We start from the raw sequence: 26490 nt of genomic DNA on the forward strand, positions 1-26490 counted from the left end.
GGAGATGATATCTTGTTGTTCACAATGGGCACTTTAAAAATGCAAAATCGGTAAGAATAGGAAACAAGAATACAGAATAAGTGCAAGATAATAGAAGAGAACTATATTACATATAGTAAAAAATTAAGAATGCACAAAGATAGGGAAATATAGATTATATTTAAGTCAAAAAAGTAAAGTTGAAAAAGCATCAATGCAGAACAAAGATTATGAATAAACAAGAAGCACAGAGGTTTTTAAAAAATTAAAAATGATGAACTAATAAAGAATAATTAAAGGGAATGAAGAGCCTACAGAAACTAGCCAAAAATAGAAAATAAAAGAAAGGTAAAGTCGGAAGAAAGTTAAGACTAGAAAATTTGAGCTAGCAGAAATAATATGAAGAAGCAAAAGAGAGAGAAAAGTAGGGAACAGGTGGGTGAGTAAAGGGAAAAATGAAGAAGGGTGGAGAAGGAGAAGTGAAGGAGAGTGGGTGAAAAGAGGCACCCAAAATCAATAGAAAAGAAATGCAGTGAGGAAATGAAACAAAACAATGTAGTTAAGGAAAAAAAGAAAGAGGAAAATATTTTTAAAAATGAGCAAAGAAACAAAAACACTGTGATCAAAAGTCATAAAAGTGAAAGTAAAATAAAGACATGGAAGAAACAGTTATTGGAATATTATGGAACTAGGAAAAGTGAAAGAGAAGGTAAATAAATTAAAGACAGTGAGAAAAATCAAAATTAACAGAAAGTTGAAAATAAGATTTTAAAAAAGCAGTCAAGGAAGAAGGATATGGAGGTGTGGACTCAGTTTCTCCCTCTAGTCATGAACAAGGAGGCATGCCCCCTTCATGGCGACCATGGGGAGACTTGACTTGCATAAAAGCTTTTGGGCACAGTGATGGAGAAAATTCAGGGTTTGTGTGTGAATGAAACCCCTCTGGAGTCTTCTTACAGGTGAACTTCCTCATGGGTGAGATATTGTTTAAGCCCAAATTGACAAGTGCTTTATACCTCATACAAGACCAGGGGCATAGGGATTCTCTGTGGAGGAGTGTGATGAGAGAGAAGAGGATAAAGGACCCTAAGTTCAGAATCATAAACAGAGACCTAGCACCATGAACAATGGAAAAGGAAAGGTAATAAAACAAAATACTTACAATACAAAAGCACTAGGAAGGAATTAATTTGTACACAAGAAGAAAGAGAGAAGGTAGGGTGAAAGGAAGAAAAGAAGGAAGGGAAAAGATTATATAAAAGATAAATCAAAAGAAGAAAAAGTTAAAGGACAGAAAATCATAAATTTTACTAGAAATCTGGTTATTTCATTGAAATGCCTTTGCTATAGTTTGTGAGAAGTTGATTGTATGCCAGGGAAGAGAAAAGGTGTGGAGTCATTTAAGAGCTGCTTTTCCCAGGTTTTGATCAAGGTGTGAAGCATCTGTAAAAAAACAAAAAGTTCTAGGAAAGTATCATGATAGAACTAACTTTCTGAATCAACATTTCATCTATAACATCGCCTTCCTCTCTAAAAAAATAAAAATAAAAACAAAAGAATAGACTTGAATAATATAGCTAACTTAAACAGTTAATCAGCAAGACTAAGAATACAAATTGAGCTCCAGTAACAAAATAACAATTTAATATATTTCTAATTGGGAACAGGTTTTCTTCTGCTGGTTTTATTTTTTTTTATTTTTTTAAATTTATTTATGATAGTCACACAGAGAGAGAGAGAGATTGGCAGAGACACAGGCAGAGGGAGAAGCAGGCTCCATGCACCAGGAGCCCGACGTGAGATTCGATCCCGGGTCTCCCAGATCGCACCCTGGGCCAAAGGCAGGCACTAAACCGCTGTGCCACCCAGGGATCCCTCTTCTGCTGGTTTTAAATTTTTAAAGTATAATTCTCCAATCTCACACTCACAAATAATTCTTCTTATTTCCACTACTCTAAGCCTGATGGGCTCCTAAATCACCAGGATCCTCAGCCTCTGCGTGATCACTTACACCCTATCTTTTGTTTGGAACATGATTTTTCCATTTTCTGTCAAATCTCTAAAGGAAGGGGATGACAGGAAGAGCAGAGACAGCTGATTGAGACTTTTTCTTAATGAACCTGCCTTCCTTGCATCAAGCAAACATCTTGATTTCAGAAACACCATGGAGGTTGTGCCTGAGTAGCTCAGTCAGTTAAGCATCCAACACTCGATTTAGGGTCAGGTCATGATCTCAGGGTCCTGAGACTGAGCTCCACATCAGGCTCTGTGCTGAGCATGGGGGCTGCTTGGGGATTCTCTCTCTCCCTTTCCCTCTAGCCCTTCCTCAAAAGAAAGAAAAGAAGAAAAGAAAGAAGAAAGGAAAAGAAAAAAGAAAAGAAAAGAAAAGAAAGAAAAGAAAAAAAGAAAAGAAAGAAAAGAAAAGAAAGGAAAGGAAAGCAAAGAAAAGAAAAGAAAGGAAAGGAAAGCAAAGAAAAGCCCATGGAAAGTAGATTAAATACTTGAATTTTCAGCCACACATTCTCTTCCAGATCTTTCTTTCTATGTTTAGGAGATACACTTCACTCTATTTTTTTTAAAAAGATTTATTTATTTATTTATTTATTTATTTATTTATTTATTTAAGAGAGAGAGCGTGCAAGCGGCTGATGGTGGGGTAGAGTAGAGGGAGAAAGAGAATCCTGAAGCAGAGCCCCTGATGAGCACAGAGCCCAATGCAGGGCTCCATCCAAGGACTCTGAGATCATGACCTGAGCTGAAATCAAGAATCAAGAGTTGGCTGCTTAACCAACTGAGCCCCGCAGGTGCCCCAACTTTGCTATTTTTTTTTAATATTTTATTTATTTATTCATGAAAGACACAGACTGAGAGAGAGAGGCAGACAGGGACAGAGAAGCAGGCTCCATGCAGGAAGCCCCATGCGGGGCTCAATCCCAGGACCCCAGGGTCATAGCCTGGGCCAAAGGCAGGCACCAAACTGCTGAGCCACCCAGGGATCCACCAACTTTGCTCTTAAATATAACAGATGTTTATAAGGCGCAAATTCCAAAGGAGCACATTGAGGGGTTGGGCTCTCCCCGGAGTAACCTTCAAGGCAAGGATTCAAGGGCAAGTAGTTTATTTGGAAGATGTGGCAAGCAAGGATAGGGCAGTGAGAACAAGAGGAGTCAACTAGTAAAGGATGAGTTCTCAAGTCACTGTGGAGGACTGGACACAGAGAATCCCTTGAGGAATCCCTGGGAAATGCCTGGGAGTTAACCCACCTGAGGCCAAGCAACTGGATGTTTTATACACCGACTCTTCTCAGCCCTTGCTTGAGAGCAGCTAGGGGTCCATCATGCGTATGGCTTGCCCCCCCCCCCCAAGTTCTGGAGGAGTCCCCCAAACACAAAATTCAGTTACTGATAGATATTTGGAAGTCCCTGAGGGCACCTGGTATGGTAGGACTTGGAAGATAAGAACAGGACAGGGATTGCATCTGGGACAAAGTGAGTTCGGGAAAACAGCCACACAAATCTCCCACCTCTGGGAGTGTATCAGCATTAGGATTTCTCATGCATCACCTAGAAACTCTGTAGCCACCCTATGGGGGAGTACGGTTTTCCTCATTTACAGATAAGAAAATAGAGTCTCAGGGGCATGAAGTGGCTTTCCTAGAGTCAATCCCCAGAAATGACAAGATTAAGTCAAAATCAAGATTTCTCTCACTAGATCCCTTAACCTCTTTTACTATAAAAAAGTGTGTCCTGCAGAGAAAATATGAGAAGACACTAAAGCCCTCACTCCAGACAGATACTGTGTCTAGTGAGTCTGTCCTGTTGAGGGATGGGGGTTACTCTGAAAAGTGCTTCCAGGTCGAATCCATCACCCCGAGCCAGAATGTTGTCCCTGTTGATATCCTTCCTTTTTTCCTCAGTCACTTCGTAGGTCCCCTCCCAAAGTATCCAAATATAAAAAAAGATTTAACTACTCTTCCCACTAGGAAAGCACTTAACAAAATAGTGCAAACTGGAGGAAATTAGAAGGTTTACATAGTTCTTATAGTTGCTATTTTCTGTCAACAGTGATAGAATAAATTAGAACAGAGGCATAAAAATAATTAAAGATCATGGTCTATATGGCAACAAATACTAGACACGTTACTTCAATTACTAGCAAGTTCTCCCAGCACTTCTTCACAACAATGGCATGGTGGGAATTTTAGTGGAGCCACGCCCACCAGTTTACATTGCTAATCTTGCCCTGGTTCGTGCCAAGCCCTTGGCAAGGTGAACTACACCCTTAGAAAAAGATTGCAGAGAATTCCCTTGTCTCACTTCATATCAACAGAATACTGTGTTTGCTTGTTAATATTTTATTTATTGATTCATGAGAGACACACAGAGAGAGAGGCAGAGACACAGGCAGAGGGAGAGGCAGGCTCCCTGCAGGGACCCTGATGTGGGACTCGATTCCGGGACCCCAGGATCACAACCTGAGAAGAAGGCAGACACTCAGCCAACTGAGCTACCCAGGTGTCCCAGAATACTGGTTTTGAGATTGTATTTTGTCCTCTCTCCAAGGCAAGGGGTTAGCCTGTTACTATTTCATGAATGTTGACAGATGACACAAGATGCCTGAGTTGGAGGTGAAGGACTTCATCACTCGAGGAAAAGCAAATGGATTATCATCAGCACATTACCCTTGTTCTTGCCTCTGGTGCTTATGGGGAGACAAGCCTGACATGGCCCAGATCATTGCTGCACATGCAGTTGGTTTGCTTCACATCTAAAGAATACCTGGTTGGGGAATTCTATTACCTTTATAGCAGGGTGTAAACCAGCCTGCTGTTTGTCCCGGAGGAAGTGCTACCTCATCTCTCAAGGTCACCAGCTACAAAAAACAACACTGAGAAATGGCCTGAGTAAAGAGCATTTCTAGCCCTCAGCCCTGGCGTACCTGGAAGGGTACAAGAAGCCCATAAAGGATTGAGTTTCTAAGGTACCTGCACCCCATGTTTGCTGCAGCATCGCTCACAATAGCAAGCTCGGAACAACCCACATCTTACTGATTGTGGCAACGTGGATGATCCTAGAGGACATTATGCTGGAGTGAAATAAGTCAGTCACAGGAGACAAACATTACATGATCCCATTTACAGGAGGAATCGAAATTAGCCAAACTCATAGAAGCAGAGAATAGAATGATGGTTGCCAGGGGCTACGAGGAGGCAAAAATGGGGAATTACAAACCAGCAGACATTAAGTTTCAGTTAAACAAAATGAAAATGTTGTAAGGACCCATGGTACAACATAGTATCTATCCTTAAGAACAGGACATCTCCACTTTAAAATACCGTAAGTGGTGGGGCGCCTGGCTGGCTCAGTCGGGGGAGCATGCAACTCTTGATCTCAAGGTTGTGAATTTTAGCCCCAGGTTGGGTGTAGAGATTATCTAAAAAAATAAAAAATAAAAACTTGGAAAATATACATGTTAGGCAGATAGATCCCATGTTAAACGTTCTTTATCACAAGCACACATACAAATACAGAAACACAAAAGAACAAAAGGGAATTTTTGGAGGTGGTATGGGTATGCTTAGTACCTTAGCTGTGATGATGGCATCTGGGTGTTTGCATATGTACAAACTTATCAAAATGTATGCATTATATAAGTGCAATTCTAATATATCAATTATACTTCAATAAAGCTTGTATATAGGGGGATAGGGATATATACAGGGATAGGGCAGGTGTTGAGGGGGTATTATGGAAACTAGACTTCTGTGTTCATATCTTTGTGGATATTTCTTCATATTTTAAAGTAGTTAAATATATTACCTAATAAAAAGTAGATTTTTAAAGTTTTTACTTTAATTTTAGTCAACATATGGTTGTAATTTTGTTTCAGGTGTGCAATATAGTGAAAAAGTAAATTTTAATGAAAAAAAATAAAAAAGAGGAGTGACTTTCTCCATATAGTGAACCTATCCATCATGACTTGGGATTTCTTTATAACACAAGGTAAAGCGTTTGCTGTGTATAGAGTAACCCAAGGGCAGAAATATTCACTCATAGTAAGTGACATATAAAATGATTTTGTATGCAATATATTCAATACCATATAACATGATTTCATAAAATAAACAGTGCTTGAATAGCTGTTGACTGTCACCTGCTTTGTTGACAAAACATTACACAAGCTATACAACCTATCTCTAGAGGGTATTGTCTGTCTTGCCAGGGCATACTAATGACGTGTTTACATTTCAATGGAGTCACAGTCCAATGCCCCGCCCTCACCCTCCACAGGGCAAAACATTAAAGAACACTTAAATATTTGAGCATGTGATTTTAACAAAAGTCAAAGAATTTTAACCTAGCTCAATGCCTTTGAGTTTCACATTTATTCAATCCTTCATTCAACAAAAATGCATCAAGAACCTGAAATATCCCTGACATAAACAGAGTGCCAGCGATTCCACTTGGAGTAAGGGCATCAATCACCCAGTAGGGCAAGGAGAACTTGCAGAAATTACCCCACTTTGCAAACATTTCACTGAAAACCAGAAAGGTCAACTTGGCATATGGTCACCCAGCTGGGAAATGCTATGAGGTAGAAGACTTCACAATGCAAGGAGAATCTTCTCCTTTACCTAATAGGAAAATCACCCTCCTAACACCCTATTCCAAATTCTGTTTCTCCTCCCCTGCTCTTCATGCTTCTCTTCCTTCTGCCACAGACACATAGACACACGATTCACAGACACATCTCATAAGGGACAGAGAGAGCTGTCTTGCCCATATTCAGACAATGATTCCAACACACTGTCAGGTTCAAGAGAGGTCATCCCAGCCAGTTAATTCTGAAATTGCCCCCTTCGTCCCTCCAGCTCTTTTCCCTCCTTAGCATTTCTTGATTTTATGGCTAGCTCTCACCCCTGATTGAAAATGGCACTTGTAGAAAGTTGAGAGATGACCACTGTGGCCATCTTTGCAATGACTCAATCTGTCAAAGGAAAAACAAAATCAAAAACCCTTCATGCGGGCTGGAGGCCCTGCTCATCCAGAGATGAAGTCATAAAACCATTTTCCTTGCAGAGTTATTTCTGTGCATTGAGTTCATGTCTAATTTTCTGGAGTGGTGAGTCTCAGGATTGAAAGTACTTGTGTCTCCCTGACCAAATATATTAGAGCTGACTGCCCTCAGATGCTGAGCTGCATGACTTCAAACAGCACAGACGCTGACACTTAAATTTGAAGATGAGAAGAAAAAAAGAGAAAGAAACAGCTGCAGGGCACCTATCCCCCAAAACTGTGAGACATTGAAGCACCAAAATCAAAGAACATGTGGGGAGCACCCAAACTCTGAGGTGATGCTGGAAGATGCTTTATTTTCTAGGAGAGACAAAAGATGAAAAAATTAACTGAGGACAGTGTAACTCACTTTAAAGTCATTTTGACTTATTTGTATGAAGTTTATGAAGCCCCTGAGCAGAACAGCTGAGTGAGGGGTAGCAGGATCTGAGTGGAGGTGCAGCCCTTGGTCTCCCCATGGGGGCAGGGGGATGGGCTTGCATAGAGGTACCAAGAGTTCCTGCTCTAAGAGAATAAAATGCTCTAGAAATAGTAGAGGAAACAGTTTGAACTTGAAGTGGAGAAAAAAAAAAAAAAAAAAAAAACAGGAGACATTTCCCAGGAGAGATCATTCTGCATCCCCAGCATCCCAGATGCATGCTTTTCCTTTCCTCACTGCACTGAACTACCTTAAGTTTTCCTGCTCACCTGGACCTCTGCTGGGGCTGTTCTCCTTGCCTCCTTGCAGTCTGGTATTCATACGGGCAAAGGAGTGATCTTACCAAAAAGAGAAAACGTGGTCATGGAACTCTCTGTTTAAATACCCTTCCACCTATAGCTTCTCCTTGGAGAATTTCTGGTCCTTGAAGGCACCCCTGGAGGCTGCAATAGGCACGCTGTTCTCCATGTCAACATGTAGCATTCTGCTTGGTCGGTGAGCTTTCGTTGCGTAACAAATAGCCCCCCAAACCAATATTTAGCTTGAGATCCCCTGGGTAAGAGCCTAGTGAATCTTCTAGCCTGGGTTGCTTCAATCCTCTCTGCACAAACATAGACTTGTCTCTGACCTCTGGCTGAGAGCTTTACATAAGTTAGCTTATTTCGTCCTTTAAAGTCCCCCAAGCAGACACTACTAACTTTGTTTTACAGATTAAAAACTGAGTCTAAATATCTAAGGATCTTGCCTACAGTCATATACCTAAAAAATGGAATGAGCTTTCCTACACAGATCTCTCTAACTCTGAAGCCCATGAACTCTGCACTCTTTCAGCTTTAGAGAAAACAGGCAGGTCATTGACAGTAGTTTCTTTAATTTAAAAATTAAAATTAGGGGATCCCTGGGTGGCTCAGTGGTTTAGCGCCTGCTTTGAGTCCAGGGCGTGATCCTGGAGTCCTGGGACCATATCCCACATTGGGCTCCCTGCCTGGAGCCTGCTTCTCCTTCTGCCTGTGTCTCTGCACCACCCCCCCCCCCTCTCTGTGTCTCTCATGAATAAATAAATAAAATCTTTAAAAAATTAAAATTAAAATCCATAAAAAATATTAACACTATTACTATCTACACATTGAGGACATGTATTCTAAGACCATTTGTACTGTAAGAACCACAGACTAGCTTACTGGTAAGAAAGCCAGGCTCAGGTAGGTTCCCAGAACTTCAGCTGTGAGCCTTCAAGACTTGTGGCCTTTGGGAAGTTCTCTAATTTTCGGGGGCCTCGTTTCCTTATTTGCTGGTACACTGTTTTAAGCTATCGAAACAGTAATAAGATTACTTAGAGGATAATTTCAAAGATTAAACAAGATCATCACAAAATGTTCAGTACTGTTATTATCACTCTGTCAAAAAGAAGCTATTAGGGAAAGAAAACTTGGATATTTGATTTATAATAAGAAATACATGCAGTGCCCTAAAACCATTGAAAGGTGTAAGAGATAAAGGTGTCTTTTGTTATGTTAATGAGGTGGCTTTTGGATTCTCTTGAAAGGTTGGGGCTGGTTACCAGGAGAACCAACCACATGAATAGAAGTTTGGAACTTTCAGCCCCAACCCCCCCTTGACCTCAGGGAGTGGAAAGGAGCTAGAGGTGGAATCAATCCCTAATGGTCAATGATTTAATAACCATACCCAGAGAGTGAAATCCCAAAAGGGCAAGGTTGTGAGAGCTTCCAGGCTGGTGAAATCCTGGAGGTGCTGGGAGAGGATCACTGGAGAGGGCTTGGAAGCTCCAAGTCCTTTCCCCACACCTTGCTCTTTGAGTCTCTCCCATCTGGCTATTCCTGAGTTACATCCTTTTACAGTAAACTCATGATCTAGTCATTAAAAGGTTTCTCCAAGTTCTTCAAGCAACTCAGCAAATTCATCAAATCCTTGGACAGGGTCATGGAGACCTCTGGGGCTTATACCCAGTTGCTCAGAAGCACAATTAACAATCTGTACTTGGAACTAGCATCTGAAGTGTGTGTGTGCTGGCAGGGGCTGGAGGGTAGCCTTACAGGACTGAATCCTTAACTTGTGGGACCTGATGGTATTTCCAGATAGATAGTGTCAGAACTGAGCTGAATTCTTGGACACCCTGCTAGTGTCTGGGAATTGCTTGTTGGTATGGGAAGTCTATACACATACACATACACATACACATACACACAGAGGAATTGGGTCCAGGAACCCAAAAGAGTAGCTATTTGGGAACATGAGAAATGCAAGTGGTGGCACGACACTGCATGGACACCAAACAAGGGCTAATCCCCTTCTTGTCACAAACACAGTGGAAGCCCGAGAACGGAGTCTGCTACTAGACGTGTCACACATTGACTCTTGACAACTAACATATCTGTTACTTTGGACTAGCTATCCACCTTCTCTGTGTCTCCATTCCATCATCTGTAAGATGAGAAAAATAACAGAACCTAATACACAGGGTTTTGTGGTAAAGGAGAAATGAATATATGCTGAATTGAACACAATACCAGGCACATAAACATTCCTAATTACTATTAGCTACTACTATTATAGTATTTTCCATAGATTGACTTGCAAAGAAATGTTGAATCATAGCCAATAGAAATATTTGTAATTCCGTAGGGAAATATGCCTTCTTTGATTACATCTTTTTATTATGATTTTTATCAGCATTATCATTAACATGATCATTATTGCTGTTATAGTGGGTCATTAGTCATACTAATAGAGGTAAGAAGTTTAACTGTGCTGACATCAGCCATATAAAGGCATAATACTATTGAGCTACAAATCTTCTTGTTTTATTGGTTCCTAGAAAATGAAGGGGAAGCGATATAAGTATCAGATACTACACTAGGTAGTTTATATAAGCCACTGAATCACAGTCATCTTCTGATTTGAGTACATAAACTCTACTTTACACATGAAATTGAGGCAGAAACTAAAATTTTGCTTAAGATTACAGGATCAGTATTTGATAGATCGAGGCTTTGAACGCAAGTCTCACTAACTTGAAGTCCTGGTTCTTTGCATTATCCTACTCTATTTTTGGAATGGATACACTGTAGGGAATGGACTTCGGTTTCTAAGTTTCTAGTAAATTAATCAACACTGTGTTGTGATGAGATGTGCAGCAGACACAACATAAGGAGACTTGCCTTAAGCCCTGAGCTCTTCCACTTACTAAGAATGACCTTAGGCAAGGCTATTTGTCCTCCTTGGGACTCAGTTTCCTTATCCCTAAAATGGGTGCACATAATCTTTACCCACAGGTGGTTGACAGACTTATGTAAGCAAAGGAGAGACTCTTAACTCTAGGGAAACAAACTGAAGTTTGCTAGAGGGGAGGTGTGGGAGTGGGGATGGGTAACTGGATGATGGGCCTTAAGTAGGGCGCCTGATGGAATGAGCACTAGGTGTTATATGCAACTGATGAATCACTAAACTCTACCTCTGAAACTAATAATATACCATATGCTAATTAATTGAATTTAAATAAAATAAGTTAATAAAAATGAGTATGGGAATGTTTTATGTATCATAAAGATGCTGGGGAATGCAGTGAAAAGTCATGTAGTGTCAGTAAATTTGTGATCATCTCAATTATTATATATCCTCAGGCAGCATCCATCCTGGGACCCCTCACCTTTGTCACCCTTTTTAATGCAATCTTCAATTCCTCTTTTCTACCCCTAACCCAACCAACAGGAGCTCTGTTTAAAAATATATTCCATGTCTCTCCATGGTCACTACCAACTCCCTAGTCCAAGCCACCATCACCTGCAACTGGATGACTCATTGGCCTTGATGACTTACTGCCCTGTCATCACTTCTTCCCTTCTAGAATCTATTTGCTCTAGATCATAGATCATACCACTTGCCTCCTTCCAAGTCTCCATTATGCTAACAATGAAACCCATACCTCTTGCTGTGACCCTAAATAAAATCTTTAAAAAATTAAAATTAAAATCCATAAAAAAGTTAGAGACCCGTGAGACCCAACTCTTCCCCATGACTCTGACTCAGGTCGCATTCCCCAGCCTCCCAAGCACATGGAGTGTCTTTCTGTTCTTCCATCACTCACAGCCTCTCTGAGCCTTAATGCCTTTACACTTTACCTTCTAGAAGCACTCCACCCCCAGTTCCCCATGTGCTTCCTTGGTACCATATGGGTCTCAGCTCAAAATGTTCCTTCCCATAAGAACCCCCTGTTTCCTCGATCTAAATAAGCAGCCCATTGCAATTTCACTCATAGCCACGCTATCCATTGTCTGTTGCCATTTATTGCTAACTGAAATTCATTCATTCGTTTTTGTGCTTTATTCGTTCACCTGTTTCTATTACCCTGACAAGATTTTGACTCCATGAAGGAGGAGCCTTGTCTATTTTGCTCACCATTAGCACCCAGACCAGTGCATAGCTATGCAATTCATATACACCAGAAGGATTTCATTTTATTTTTTAAATTTATTTATTTATTTATTTATTTATTTATTTACTTATTTAATAAATTTATTTTTTATTGGTGTTCAATTTGCCAACATACAGAATAACATCCAGTGCTCATCCTATCGAGTGCCCCCCTCAGTGCCCATCACCCAGTCACCCCCACCCCCCGCCCACTTCCCTTTCTACCACCCCTAGTTCGTTTCCCAGAGTTAGGAGTCTCTCATGTCACCAGATGGATTTTAAAGGGCAAATCTCTCTTATGCTGCTGCAATCCTGCCATGGAATTTTCTGCCTCCTCAAATGTTGCCTGCATTTTCCTTAACTATCCGGGTCCTGTGCCTGCCTTGCTTTTCCCAGTTAGGGTGCTATTTTCTGTGTGAGAGCTGCTCCCACAGCCTTCCTTGGATTGAACACTAATCTAGCCTTTTTTTTTTTTTCATTATTTAGATCTGTGATGGTGTCTTACCCATAGTGTATTTCTTCGAGAGTGATGGGAAGGGTGGAGTAACATGTCCTAACACTGGCAGTCAGTTGGCCATGTTATATGTCCATCACCTGCTCTGAATTCTACTTCAGGACTTCAAGGATCATTTCTCCCACTTCACAGATGAGAACATTCACGTTCAAGTAACGGCCTTAGAGTTGTACACCTTATAGGTGGCAAACTTGGGGATAGATCCAGGTCTGACATCAAAGCAGATGTTTTCTTCACTGTGTTCTTTCTTTCTCCCCACCATGTCAACCCCAGAACAAGGCTGAACTTAACTGAAGGGATGAAGAGGATCAGGATGGGATGGAATGGGGGAGAAAACAAGGCTGCTTTGAAGGCCACGTCTATTTCTCAGTGTGACCCGAGACTCCTAGTCACATCCTTGTTTACTCTCTGATCCCCTTGTCCTATTTCCAGATCCTCCCAAAACGGAGGAAGGAGATCAGCTGCTGGGTAGAGCACCCCCTTCTGATCATAACGAGGGTTCCCTGTATCCCTGAGCTGTGAAGCTCACTGTTCCTTGGCATTTGTTTTAATGGTCACAACGAATGGATTGTGCCTGCTGGATGCTACTGAAAATTAGGTTTATTTGAAGATAGACTCACTTCAAATTGATAAAACCTTCATCTCAGGTTGCAAATATGTCATTCATGCTTGAAAAGAAAAGAAAAATATAGCATCTCTCTCTCTCCCCCCTCCCGCCCCCTGTGATCTATGCGAGATGAAAACCCACCAAATTAGAATTACATTGTTCTCGCTGGCATTCAGCCAGCTTCTCACAATATTCAAGGCAATCATTTTATTTCAACAGCTCATAGAAAATATGTTTTTCTTAGTTAGAAAAAAATTGAATTAGAACTTCACATTTGAAATAATACTAGGAGCAGCCAAATTCAATAAGCCAGAACAGAGGATGGGGGTAGGTTTTGGGACATGTGTGTTTTAATCTCCATCCAGCACAATTTGCTGACAGCTCCTGAGTAAGTCATTTACCTTCCCCAAGACTCATATTCCCTACATGCAGAACTGAGCACCTGTTATGTATTCCAGAACTGAGAAACATTATTGGAGTCGGAAATAGAAAACCACATCCCTAAAACCCCGGTACCTTCACAGACAGAGCGTGTTCAAGCACGTGTCTGAATCTCAATTTATTCACTGGTAAAATGAGAAAAATAGGGCCTCCCTCACAGGGCTGATTGGGGGGATTGAATGAGATGATGCACATGAAATCACCAAAATCCTGGCTGACTAGGTGCCAAGATGTTCAGTTGTGTGGCTGATAAGTGAGTTACAAGTCAGGGGTCAGCAAAGTACAGCCTGCACACCGGCTGCCTGCTTTTGTAAATAAATTTTTTTTAAGATTTTATTTATTTATTCATGAGACACACACACACAAACACACACACAGATATATATATAGAAAGAGAGAGGCAGAGACACAGGCAGAGGGAGAAGCAGGCTCCATGCAGGGAGCCTCGATCCCAGGTCTCCAGGATCATGCCCCGGCCCAAAGGCAGGCGCTTAAACCTGCAGAGCCACCCAGGGATCCCTGTAAATAAAATTTAATTGGGATGCAGTTAATACCCATTTATTTAGATAATGTCCATTACAACAGCAGCATTGTGTGGCTGCTTTCGAGACCAGGGGGCCTTCAAAATTAAAAATAGTTACTCTCTGGCCCTTTCCAGAAAAAAATCTGCCAGTCGTGGACTGAGTGATTGCTAATGTCCCTTCCATCTCTGACTTAGGAGAGAATCCTCCTTCTCTTCTTTCTTTCTTCCTGTCCTTACAACGCTCTCCTCTACTCCTTGCCTACTGAGCCTCTTTCTTTGCCTGCCTCCTTTCTTCCTCTTCCTGCTCCTCTTTCCTTCTTTTCTCCAAAATAAGATAAAGCCCCTCCTTGCTGGTAGATGGAAGTGGAACTGGTCCAGGACCCATGGCTTGACCTCTGTAGCTGGGACAGGATGGCACCCTACAGTCACCCATGTCCTGAATGTCCTTAATCAGGAAACAACCAGTACATGGTTCCAAGTGGCCAGACATTTCTTGGATACTACTGAAGCTTTGTACTTGGTACCATGCTCTCTCTACTTTCAAAAATCAGTTTGTTCAAAAGAAAAACAAAAAAGAAAAAAGAAAAACAACTGACTCTTAACTTACAGAGAACTGGTCATTACCAGAGGGGAGGTGGGTGGGAGGATGAGTGAAATAGATGGTGGGGATTAAGAGGACGCTTGTCTTGACGAGCACTGAGTCATGTAGAGAACTGTTGAATCATTATAGTGTACACAGGAAATTAATACAATGCTGTATGTTAATCATATCTAAACAATCAAAACAAAGTGTGTTTCCTAGCAAAAAGATATTTTGTTCATATAATTCCTTTATACTAGACTATGAACTTCTTAAGGATGGGGTTATCTTATTTGTTCTCAAGATCACATATATAGAGTTTACTCTTGAATGACTCTGGCATTAGGGGTGCCATCTCCCCATGCAGTCACAAATCTGTAACTGAAAAATTTAGCTATTAATAGCCCTCTTTTGAAATTAAAATAAATAAAATAAAAGTCAATTATACATATTTTGTACGTCATATGTACTATATACCGTAGTCTTACAATAAAGTCAGCTAGAGGAAAGAAAATGTCCTGAGGAAAATAATAAGGAAGAGAAAATACATCTACATCAGTATACTGTCATTATTGGGAAAATCCATATGTAAGTGGACCCCATATTGTTCAAGGGTCAACTGCATATCACAATGCCTGGCATTTAGGCTCATTAAGTTTTGTTGAACTGAACAGTTTTCTTCAGAATTACATGTTTCTTGTAAATTTCACGTTATGTCATTCTGATGAATTCTATAGTGTGACTTGGTCTTGTTATTATCTGCGTGCTTAAGAGAAAATAAGTTTGTGGAAAGCAGGAACCAATACTTTTAGCCCATATTATCGTTACAGGGATGAATAAATGAAGAACAACTAATGATATGCTTTTTGTGATTTGGATGGTTCGAGGGGGTTATGCCCTTAAATTAGAAAACATCCAACACCCTTTCCTCCAAACCTCTGCTCTGCAACTGTATTCAGTAAGGAAGATGCCTGAAGGGTACAGCTGGGCTATAAACGAACCTCCACTCTTTACCCAAGTGTGACCACATCCACCTGTGAGACATGAGATACATTTCCATGATCTGCTCATCAGTTTAAAGTGGGTCCAATTAAAGCCTCATTTGCAGGAAACTATGATTAGTTTCCTGCAAATTGGAGGAAATGCAGTTCCAATCAAATACATAATTCCCCTTCCCTTATGAGTCAGCTTTCCTGGTGTTCTATGACATTTAGCAGTTGGCATAACCCTCAAAATTGTTCCTTTTGGGAAGGGATCCTTGCGTTATGAATACAATTCTAACTTGACTTTGATAGAATTTACGTTTTTCTGACCAGCCTCTCCCAATCTTACATTATTACATTTGCAAACTTTGAGGTCAATTCAACCATTTTTCCATCCAATTCTAGTACTGTCTGAGTGTGAATAACAATGGCTTCCACTTACAATATTGAATTGGTGGATACTTTCCAAAGGGCTTACCCACCTTATCTCATGTAATCCTCAAAATAACCCCAGGGGGAGCATGTGAAATTGCCATATTTTATAATTAAAAATATCGATAACAACAGCAACAAAACAGAAGTATAAAATGAGTCACTAAATTATTCAGAATTGCATAGTAAGCCATGAAGCACATTTCATAAGTGGGTCAGCTTAATTCCTTACTCTGTCCTCAGGAGTATTTTATGATGTTGGTCTTCAGGCCAGTCAAGGATGGAACACTGGAGCAGGATACTGGACAGTCATCACAGCAATACTAACATTGCTGCAAGAAGCCACTGCTTTAGGCTGGATGTTCTGGTAATTGCAGGAATTGGAAAGGATTGGTAAGCCATTCCAAATCTGAGAGATCCTTTAGAGAAGGATCTGGAAAACTAAGTTTATCACATTTATGATTGAAAACATATCAAAAGGAACTACATTGTGCCATATGAAAATTATCTGAAATTCAAATTTCAGTATACACAAAGTCGTATCAGAACACAGTACCATTCATTTATTTTTATGTTGCCTATGACCACTTCTGCATTACCACAGCAGAGCTGAGTAGTTACAACACAGATCACATGGATAGCAAAGTCTAGAATATTTGCTATCTGTCCCTTTAGTATATTTTGGGCTGCAATCTCATTGTCATCTCCTGTGTGGAGGCTTGGTCTGTTTCTTTGCTCTCTCTTGAACATGAAAAGTGCCAATAATATCTAACCTGAGGTATATAATTTCACTGACACTGTCAGGACTGAAAGGCTTTAATTCCAGCTGGTCTAACCATGATTGATGCTTTGAAACCCTCTATAACAGTCCTGTCCAACAGAATTTCTTGTGATGATGGGACTGTTCTCACTCTGTGCTGTCAAATACAGTGTATATAACCATATGTGGCTACTGAATCATTGAAATGTGGCTGGTGCGACTGAGGAATAAGACTTTGCAATTTGGGTTAATTCAAATTTAAGTCTCAGCTCCCACGTTGGACTGTGAAGCTCTAGAAGTTCCTTGCTGAGTCATCATGGGGCTTCAACTTGACTGATTTAATGCCAGGCTTGCATTTTATCATTGAACAACTCTTGCTATTTGACAGTGATGTGTTTCATTGAGAAAAGTTCCCCAATAATTTATATACCTTATTTTTAGTTCAATCACCTGTGGCCATGAAAAATAAGCCTAATTTCCCTGACACTGTCAATCCTTCATACGTCTGAAGTAAGTGAGAGGGTGTACCAATCCATTTAAATATGTTGAGAGGCATGCTGCATCTTCTAAGTTTGGACTGGAAGCAAAGGGGGTGTGAATACACCAAGTAGAACTAGGGCTAATAACATCACCTGCTGGATATTTTTTACCCAGCAAGGAAACTCCTTTCTGTTTAGGGGCTTGGGTTCCAGCGGGTAGCAGGAGGAAGCTAAAGCTCAGGTAGATTGACTAAGCTTCTGTCAATGGCCTTAGTCTCCACATTTAATTTGGGAAAAATTAGACAAACGGGACAGAGATAGGAGATTACTCAAGCAGAATGGCAAAGTCCAGTGACTGATTGTCTAATGAGAGAGTCTGAACCTATCCCTTGGGTATGTTCTCAGTTTCCTCCACACTTAACGTTTCAGTCCATTGTCCATACCTTAGTCTCCAGCCTTGCTATTGCTTCTCTGTGATATACTTTCAGAAATTTCTTGGCTGTTTAAGTTAGCTAAATTGATTTTTGTTATTTACAACCCAAAAGCCAGAGTGGGATAACTATAGAAATTACTTCTGTGGGGATCCCTGGGTGGCGCAGCAGTTTGGCGCCTGCCTTTGGCCCAGGGCGCGGTCCTGGAGACCCGGGATCGAATCCCACGTCGGGCTCCCGGTGCATGGAGCCTGCTTCTCCCTCTGCCTGTGTCTTTGCCTCTCTCTCTCTCTCACTGTGTGCCTATCATAAATAAATAAAAGTTTAAAAAAAAATTAAAAAAAAAAAAAGAAATTACTTCTGTGGAGTTAAAACTGGTTTTGAGGTTATTAATCAAATGTCCAAGGATCTTTTTTTTTTTTTTTTTTTTTTTTTAGAATGTGGCTGGTTTTGCTTGACTTCACTCACATGCAATGCAAAAGAATCAAGATTGGCTTGGAGATTGCCAAAACCATGTCTGTAACGCTCAAATGAACTAGTAAGGATAGATATAGCCTGGCCCCAAGGGGGCCACATGGAAGAAATAGGTATGTGATGGTCACTATCATAACACGATGATCAAATGCTGGTGGGGAATATAAGGAAAGGGAAGCAAAGCCAGGAACACAATAACCCCCAGTAGTGTGAGTTACAGGAAATGCTATTTTCTCTTTTCTGCCTTGGCTTTTAGCAAATTCAGAATTAAATTTAAAGCTTTGAAAGATAGAAATTTTATAAAACTACGTAACCAGGGGACTTGGTTTGTTTATTTCCAGTCTCTTGATTTTGCTTTAGATTTTATATTCCTGTTGTAAGGGTCTTCTATGTCTTTTTGAGTTTAGGTTATCTCTAATGTTTTGGATGTGGATAAGGTACAAATTTAAAACAAATTATTCAGCTTCATTCAGAGGAACAAAGCTTTCCCTGCGCAAAGACAATGGCTAGGTGTGGGAATCAACAATGTGGTTCCTTCTAAGAGAAACACACACTGCCTCTGAGGAGTGATCTGTGTAAAATAGTTCTCCAGAAGAGGCTTTGGAAGTTAAGTCTGATGGTCTAAGCCACTGGGAGAAGAAGTATAAAGCAGAAAAAGGATGGCAGTGAGGAGAATTCAGGGCCTAGTCTAGAGAAATAGACTTGCATTTCAGGGAGTCAGGAGGCTGGTTGCTCTGGCAGATAGTCAAGATTTGCACAAGTGTGCTACAGGGATTCCTGTGGGAACCAAATAAAAAAGTACACCAGGATTAAAAATGGTGCCAAATGGTTTCAGTAGAGGTAAACACATTAGTTTGGAAAGATTAAAAAGGGCTTCCTGGAGCAGGTGTCTTGGACAATAGCTGAGTTTGGTGAGAACAAAGGAAGGGATTCACAAACTATGCTAGGTTTCTGCGTGTACACCTTGGTCCTGGGCCATGGCCTTGTACTGGGGGCTCCAAGTTTGCTGGGAAGAAAAAGGAGCTGGAATCATGTAGAGAATATTCCTCTGTCCCAAGCCTGTAGTTCAAGCAAGAGCTGACCCCGGAACTTAGAATCACAGACTAAGTCAGTAGATATTAAAAACCCAGAAGGAAATTCCCAAAATAAGTCTACCTCTTACCTGAGAAGTCTGGTTCTTCCAGCTGGTGTCCTTATTTCTTGAATCTTGGGGGTCAGACAGATCCTAGTGTGCTGTGTGACCTTGGGCAAGTCATCAAATCTCTTTTGATCTTTGGCTTTATCACCTGTAAAACCGAGTTGATAATACTCAAATTGTGGGAATTTACTGTGGATATTAAATGAGACAATGAACTTAAAATCCCTGGCATGTCAAAGGCTCTCAATAAGTGATACTGACAGCTCATGTCCCAAGTCTCTCTGTTCTTCCAATGATTCTGTTGTTTGTGTTTCTGCTGCTTGGAACACACACAAGCTTCATCAATCTGAATCCTAGCCATTAAGTCACAACCCATGTCTCCAGTTCCACGTGTCCTTCCTGTGCTTTCTCATCAGAGTGACAGTCTACAACCTTGTCTTGTCAGTTGGGGAACTTAGCTACATTTTCCTACAGCACTTCTTTTTACCAAGCATCACAGAGATTTATGGCCACAACTTATCATGCCTACTAAACTATAATCTCCTGGAAGTCAAGGTCCAGGACTGCATTCATCCACATTTACCTCAAGCCCATTGCAATAAACCCTCACCCAGAGCTTGCTGTCTTCCAGACCCCATGGTAGAATCTGGGAACACAAGGATGAGTAAGTCACAAATTAGCTTGAGTTCTCCAGGGGCCAGCAATCATGACAAAAATAACAGCCACATGGTGTTAAGTTCCTAAGAGCTTCATCATGTCAATGTGTTTTCAAAGAATATGACTCTGGAAAGACAACCATGAGAGAATGATGTCTAGAACTGTAGGTCTGTTTAGAAATCAGAATTTTAGAATCTTGTAAAAAAGAGGGTGGGGAGAAAGTATATAATGCTAGCCATGAACAGAGAAAAGATGCCAGGAATTACAACACATTCTGCAGTAACTGATGTTGGCTGGGAATCACATACACTCATGGTAATTGAATGGAAAAGCCAATCTTCCAACAATGAAAAGTGTGCCCCCAAACTTTCATTATGTTATTTCCCTCAAGAGCATTTACAGCATGTTTGCCAAATTCCAGGCACTGAGTACTCTAGAGTTATAAAATTAATCAACAATACTTGCCTATAAAGAGCTCCATCAGAGAAGAAAAGAAAGTAAACATAATCACACCCAAGTGTAAGTGCTATGGTGGGAAGAAGCAAAGATACTATAGAGAAAGTGGAGAAAATTTTTCTTTATGGACACCGCAGTGAAGGAGGTGTCAATTTTATTTAGACACTTATGTCCTTGATACTTTCTTGATTTTTAGCCCTCTCCTCTGTAATGACAACATCAAGAACCATGGCAGACATGGGTTTTGAATTAATAGTCAACAACATTTCAACAGTCAACAACATTTCAACCCCTTTAGAATAGGAGTCAGCAAACTGTGGCCTACCACCTGTTTTTATAAATAAAGTTTTATTAGAACACAACCATATACATTCATTTATATATTGTCCATAGCTGCTTGTGTACCAAGCAGCAAAGTTGAGTAATTGTGATGGGGATGAGTGAGCCACAGAGCCTAATTATTACTGTATGGCCTTAAAAAAAAAAAAAAAAAAAAAAAGGTGGCCAACCCCTTCTTTAGAATCACATTGGAGTCAGTGCTAGGGTTTATGTTACTGAGCACCCATATTTGTTTCGGGCATGGCTATGTCAAGGAGTAAAAGGAAAAATGAGAGGAAAGGAAGTTCACATTCTCTGTGTGTCTACCATCTGCCAGGCTCTGTGCTAGGTTCCAAATTCTGCATCAACCCTCATGACCATCTGTAAGGTCGTCATTGCCCCCATTAACATTTTATGAAAGTGAGGATCAGATAAACTGTCACTTTCTTATTGTTATTCAGTTAATGACAAGCTGATACTTTATCTCAAGACTTTCTAACTCCCAAGCACTATTTGCTCTGAGACAACCTTGTTTCTTAGGGAGCAGAATATTAAAATCAATCAGTCAATCAATCAATTGAAGTAAGAGTACTGTTGGCATTGGTAACTTCATTGTGTGAAATGTGTAAGGTATATGATTTTAGTAACCTATGAAGTAATGCTCTCATTTCTCAGAACCAACTGAAAGATGACAAAGCCACACAGGAAGGGTTCAAACATCACCTTTATCACTATTAAAACATTATCAGAGGTTGTGGCTATGACTACAGCCAAAAGAACATGTAAGTAGTGCCTCCCAGAACTGAATTTACCTGTCCTCTTCTCAAAGCTCTGGGAACCCTAAACCTCCCTGTGGGTTCTGCAACCAAACAACTCACGGTGCAGAGCTTTGGAGAACATGTGCTTCTGCAAGGAGAGAACTTAGTGGAGGAGAAAGGAAGCAGCTGAGCCTATTTGCTGGAGCACAACAATCCAGAAAGTCACTCCTCCCAGAAGGCACAGAGGATGAGCAGGAATTTGATTCTAAAGTCCTTCTATAACAAAACACAACATGGAGAGAGGAGGTCTCAACCAGCAGCTGTGTATTAGAAACTCTGTTCTTGTCAGAATCTGGGGCATGGGCTTCTTCTGTCCTGAGCCTCATATGCCGACTGATGATGGGTAGCCCTGGGAGCCTTTGGCTCTCAGAGAAACAGCCTTGCCCTTACCATCAGACCCAGGTCTTGATGTGCACTTCTGGTTAGCACTGAAGCCAGGCAGCCCTCACCTACTGGGGTCTTTCCTGTCCCTTTCTCTAGGATTTGAACTCTCTTCTCTGTTCTCCCAATTTTTGGAAGGGGCCGTGTTTGAAATGAAAACATACTCCTTAAACTGTACCATCAGTAATTTCCTGGCCATGAATGTCAGCACAGAAATTACCCAGAGATGGCTGCCATTCTTGCCAACCCAAGCAGATCAGAATCTGGTTATAGTTCTCACATAATTTTAATAGATTCACCCAGGGCAGGACATACAGAAATAAACATCAATGTCATACCAGCTAAAATCCTACAGAAATTTCCCAGTGTGCCTTGTGAAAGCCTGCATGAGGGGTGCTGTCCTTCCTCCTTCCTGAGAGCCCAAATGCCAGAAAAGTCAAGTTCCCTCTTCCTGACACTGACATCACACCATGCCTCCAGAACAGATCACAGCATTTTTATTACAAGTCTAAGGACTGAGTGATGTACTCCAAAGCAGACGGATGTTCCCCTTTGGGGGCAGATATCTCTCATGTGAGAAGTTCCAGAGGCTCTTGCAGCTCCTTTGGCAAATCCTGTTCATTTCCATTGTCAGGCCAGCAGAGAGATGAATGAAGTGTTCCTCAAAGTCTAAGGTTACACTCTGTGAGCTGCTCTGATGACAGAAGAAAACCACAGATCATCCCTGAAAGTGGAATATGTGTCATTAGGATCTCACAGGCCACTAGGCATGTGAATACACAGTGAGCATGACTACAGTTTGGTGGGTGTTCTATAAAACAGGCATGTCCAACACGTGCAGTGGGGACATGGGTCAGTGGGTATGGTTTATTCCACTGGGGTGCTATCAGACAAAACTGGCAATTAAAATTGAATTTTATAGGATTAACTCATTTTTTGAAAGATTTTATTTATTTATTTAAGAGAGAGAAAGAGAGACTACATGCATGTTGTCAGGGAGGTGCAGAGGGAGAAGGGTATATTAGGCAGACTCCATTCTGAGCACGGAGCCCGACACAGGACTAGATCCCAGAAACTTGAGATCATGACCTGAGCTGAAACCAAGAATTGGATGCTTAAATGATTGTACCACCCATGTGCCCCAGAGTAAATTCTTAAAGGAGAAAAGGAAAGAATCCAGAATTATTAAGGTCATTCACAAAGGCATTCATGAAGGAGTAAATGTCAGGAGAAAAGAGTGAGGTTGGAGCCAAACCATATAGGCTTGGAAAACCCTATGACTCATCTGTTTATGTAGAGCACTCAACCCAGGGCCTGGCCCCCTGGCCTCTGCACCAATACTTATAAAATGAAACCATGGTGTGTTCAGAGGGATGCAACATTGTGCTTAAGGGAGGGGACTCCTGCTCTAGGTACAAAGTGGTATCTGACAACCTATAAGATTTCAAGGATGGGGATAGAACAGGAGAACAAGGGGGCAGCTTTGGGAAATTCAGCAAGCTATCTAGTATTCCAAGAAGAAAAAATGGAGGAAGGGTGCTCTCAAAATAGGAGGAAGTTAAAGGGTAATTAGAGGAGGAAAAAATAGAATAAACTTGCTGTTGACATTTAGCTATTTTGAGAATTATAAAGCTAATTTATGGTGATTGCTTCCAAAAGGATATAGAGGTCTTGATTGTTTCAACAACTGATCCACAAACATAATGAATATCAACTATGGGCAAGATACATAGCTGGGTCAGATACAATGACAAGAAAGAAAATGGAATTTATTGAGTACCTTCTGTGTGCCAAGCACTTTATCACTTTTAATCCTCAGAAAATCCTGTAAGGGATATAATTGTCTGCACTCTGTGGAAATACAAAAATGTGAAAGAGGATATGACTGCCAGAAAATAAAGGGCTATGGTGGCTGCCTGCATTGAGCAAATGACTGCTTCTGTAGATCAAGTGACCCTCAGAAAGAGGATCTATGATATGAGCAGGGGAGATGCTACCATATGGTTGTGTTCCACATGCCACACGGCAGCTTATGTAGCATCAGGTGCTGGTTCATGTGGGTTCTATGAATTGGGCCATAAGAGATCTGGTCTTAATCTATAGGTGATGGAAATTCATTACAGGGTTTAAACCCAGGAGTATGGTGATTTTTAAAATTCGGAGTGATCAACCTAGGAGTGGTGTGCCAGGTGTAGTGAGATGGGGTAAGACAAGAGGGAGAAAAAGCAGTGAGGAAGCAGTAGTAGTAATCTAGACAAGAAATGATGGGGGACAAGGGAAGAGCAGGGGTCAGGAATCCAGCAGGTGGAGAAGCTACAGAACTGGCAGGAAGGGGCAACTGTGTCCAGCAGGGTGCCGGAGGAAGATATAAGAAGGTTGGTTGGCTTTGAGTTTGAGCTTCAGTTCCCAGATGGGTGACTGTCAAGCACACACACAAGACAAGATTCACCAGTGAAACACGCCAACCACTTTTCAATTCAGACAGTTTACCACCTGAATGTGGTAAGGAAGGTCAATGAAAGGCACCAGCTCCCTGTGATCCTTGCTTCATACACCAAAAAGACAACATTGCAATAAAAGAGAGTAGATGAGCACAACATGAGCTGGGGGCATCCAGGATGGTACTGGATAGTGTCCCCGAAAGCATGTCTAACCGGAATCTGAGAATACGAGCTTACCGGAAACTAGTCTTTGCAGATGTAATTAGTTAGTCATCTAGAGATGAAATCATCGTGGATTTAAACTGGGCCCTAATTCCAACAGTCAGGGTTCCTATCAGAAGAGGAGAGGACAGAGGAACAGAGAAGCAGAGGCAGACAGTGGAGTGATGTAGCCACAAGCCAAGGGACACCAGAAGTCACCAGAATCTGGAAGAGGCATGGAAGGATGCTCCTTAAGGGTCTTTGGAGGGGGTGGCACCACACCAACACCTTAATTTCAGACTTCTGCCTTTCAGACCAATGAATAACAACAGTCTCAAATTTCCATCTTTTAACAATTTGTTATGGCTGCTCTAATTAAATAATACACTATTTTTCTAAAGAGCCAATATCAGGCTGCAGCTGAGAAGTTTTATATTTTGAACCTCTATTTTGAGACGATGGGGCAAAAAGCTCCATATTCCATGAGACCCCAGGAGGTGAGGAGAAATTGTCTCATGACAGCCTCCCAAGGGGACTGGGAATTTAGAAGATGGCTTTGTAGGAGGCCCTTCTAAGTTGCCCATCCCCACCTATCCCCTAAGGACCACAAAGTGTCCATCCAAGACTCAGATTAGCTGCAGGTCAAGCCCTTCTCTGCATGGGCCTATGTGGCTGTGTGCAGGGCTGCCCAGGGTGCCATGGCAGGACCATCATTCTGGAGATACCATTCTCTGGCACTGCAGTCATTCACCAGAGATGCATGGCTGGGCACTCAGTAACAGACAAGAGCCCGCCCTTTCCTCTGAGATTGTCTGGATGGAAAATTCTCAGACCTGAGCTCAGTCACATTCTCTGATGCTGAGAAGACAAGATGGAGAAAAAAAGCAGTAAGGAAGCAGTAGGTTTAGGTTTCTTCAGCTGATACAGTCCTGATTCATGCATGAGAATGATGCATGAATTCACTTCCAACACCTCTACGACCTCCCACCCTGGCACAGTCTGTGTCTCCTACTGGATTTGCCAGGATCCTCCACTGGGGCATGACCCAATTCCCTAAGTACATTCCTGCTGACTCAACTTCCCTCAGTGACTGGAATGTGCCACCTCCTCCTTAGGTGGGTCTCTGATACCTCTGCTCTTGATGCATCAGTGAGGATTACTCTTAAAAACAAGAAAATTCTTCCAATGTCTTAGTGACCCTTCGTGTCTTCATATTTTATGACTTCATAGTGGACTCTTTCCTCAATTATCTTAATTCTTTGGTTTCCCATGGAATGAAATTTCACACACAGATAATTTCTAAACTATGCTGATAGTTACTGCCCTTGGATTATATTTTAACCTGTTGGTTACACGAGCATGAACTTCAGTGATGTGGTCCTAAATCTTTGCCCATTCCAAACCCATTGGCTTAACCTTTCCTGGCTATCTGAATATAAAAATAAAAATATATAAAATAAATAAATATATAAATAAAAAATATATAAAAAAATAAAAAAATATAAAATATAACCTTGGATTATATTTTAACCTGTTGCCTACACCAGCATGAACCTCAGTGATGGGGTCCTAAATCTTTTCCCATTCCAAACCCATTGGCTTAACCTGTCCTGGCTATCTGAATATCCTCATGCATATATATTTTGAAATGTACCATATAATGGGGAAGGTAATCATATGAACCTTAAGGCAAGACTACCCTAGGTCCAATTCCTATGCTTATGAGTTCTGGCTTCATGGACGAATTATTAAACATCTCTTGGTCTTAGATTTCTTTTTATTTATTTATTTTTTTATTTTTTATTTATGATAGTCACAGAGAGAGAGAGAGAGAGAGAGGGGCAGAGACATAGGCAGAGGGAGAAGCAGGCTCCATGCACCGGGAGCCCGACATGGGATTCGATCCCGGGTCTCCAAGATCACGCCCTGGGCCAAAGGCAGGTGCCAAACCG

At 41.2% G+C, this 26490-nt stretch overlaps 1 long non-coding RNA gene across 1 annotated transcript in view; it reads right to left on the minus strand.

The window, feature by feature from the left end:
• Positions 1 to 261: 261 nt before the first annotated feature.
• The window catches only part of LOC144282909 (uncharacterized), a 34852-nt gene continuing 8623 nt past the window's right edge, over positions 262 to 26490 (minus strand). The window contains exons 4-5 of the long non-coding RNA XR_013351323.1: positions 19291 to 19414; positions 262 to 1422 (exon numbers count right to left, since the gene is read on the minus strand). This is a non-coding gene — a long non-coding RNA (uncharacterized LOC144282909). The remainder of the gene's footprint in view (positions 1423 to 19290; positions 19415 to 26490) is intronic.

Source organism: Canis aureus, chromosome 14 (genome assembly GCF_053574225.1).
Source record: "Canis aureus isolate CA01 chromosome 14, VMU_Caureus_v.1.0, whole genome shotgun sequence".
Lineage (NCBI taxonomy): Eukaryota > Metazoa > Chordata > Mammalia > Carnivora > Canidae > Canis > Canis aureus.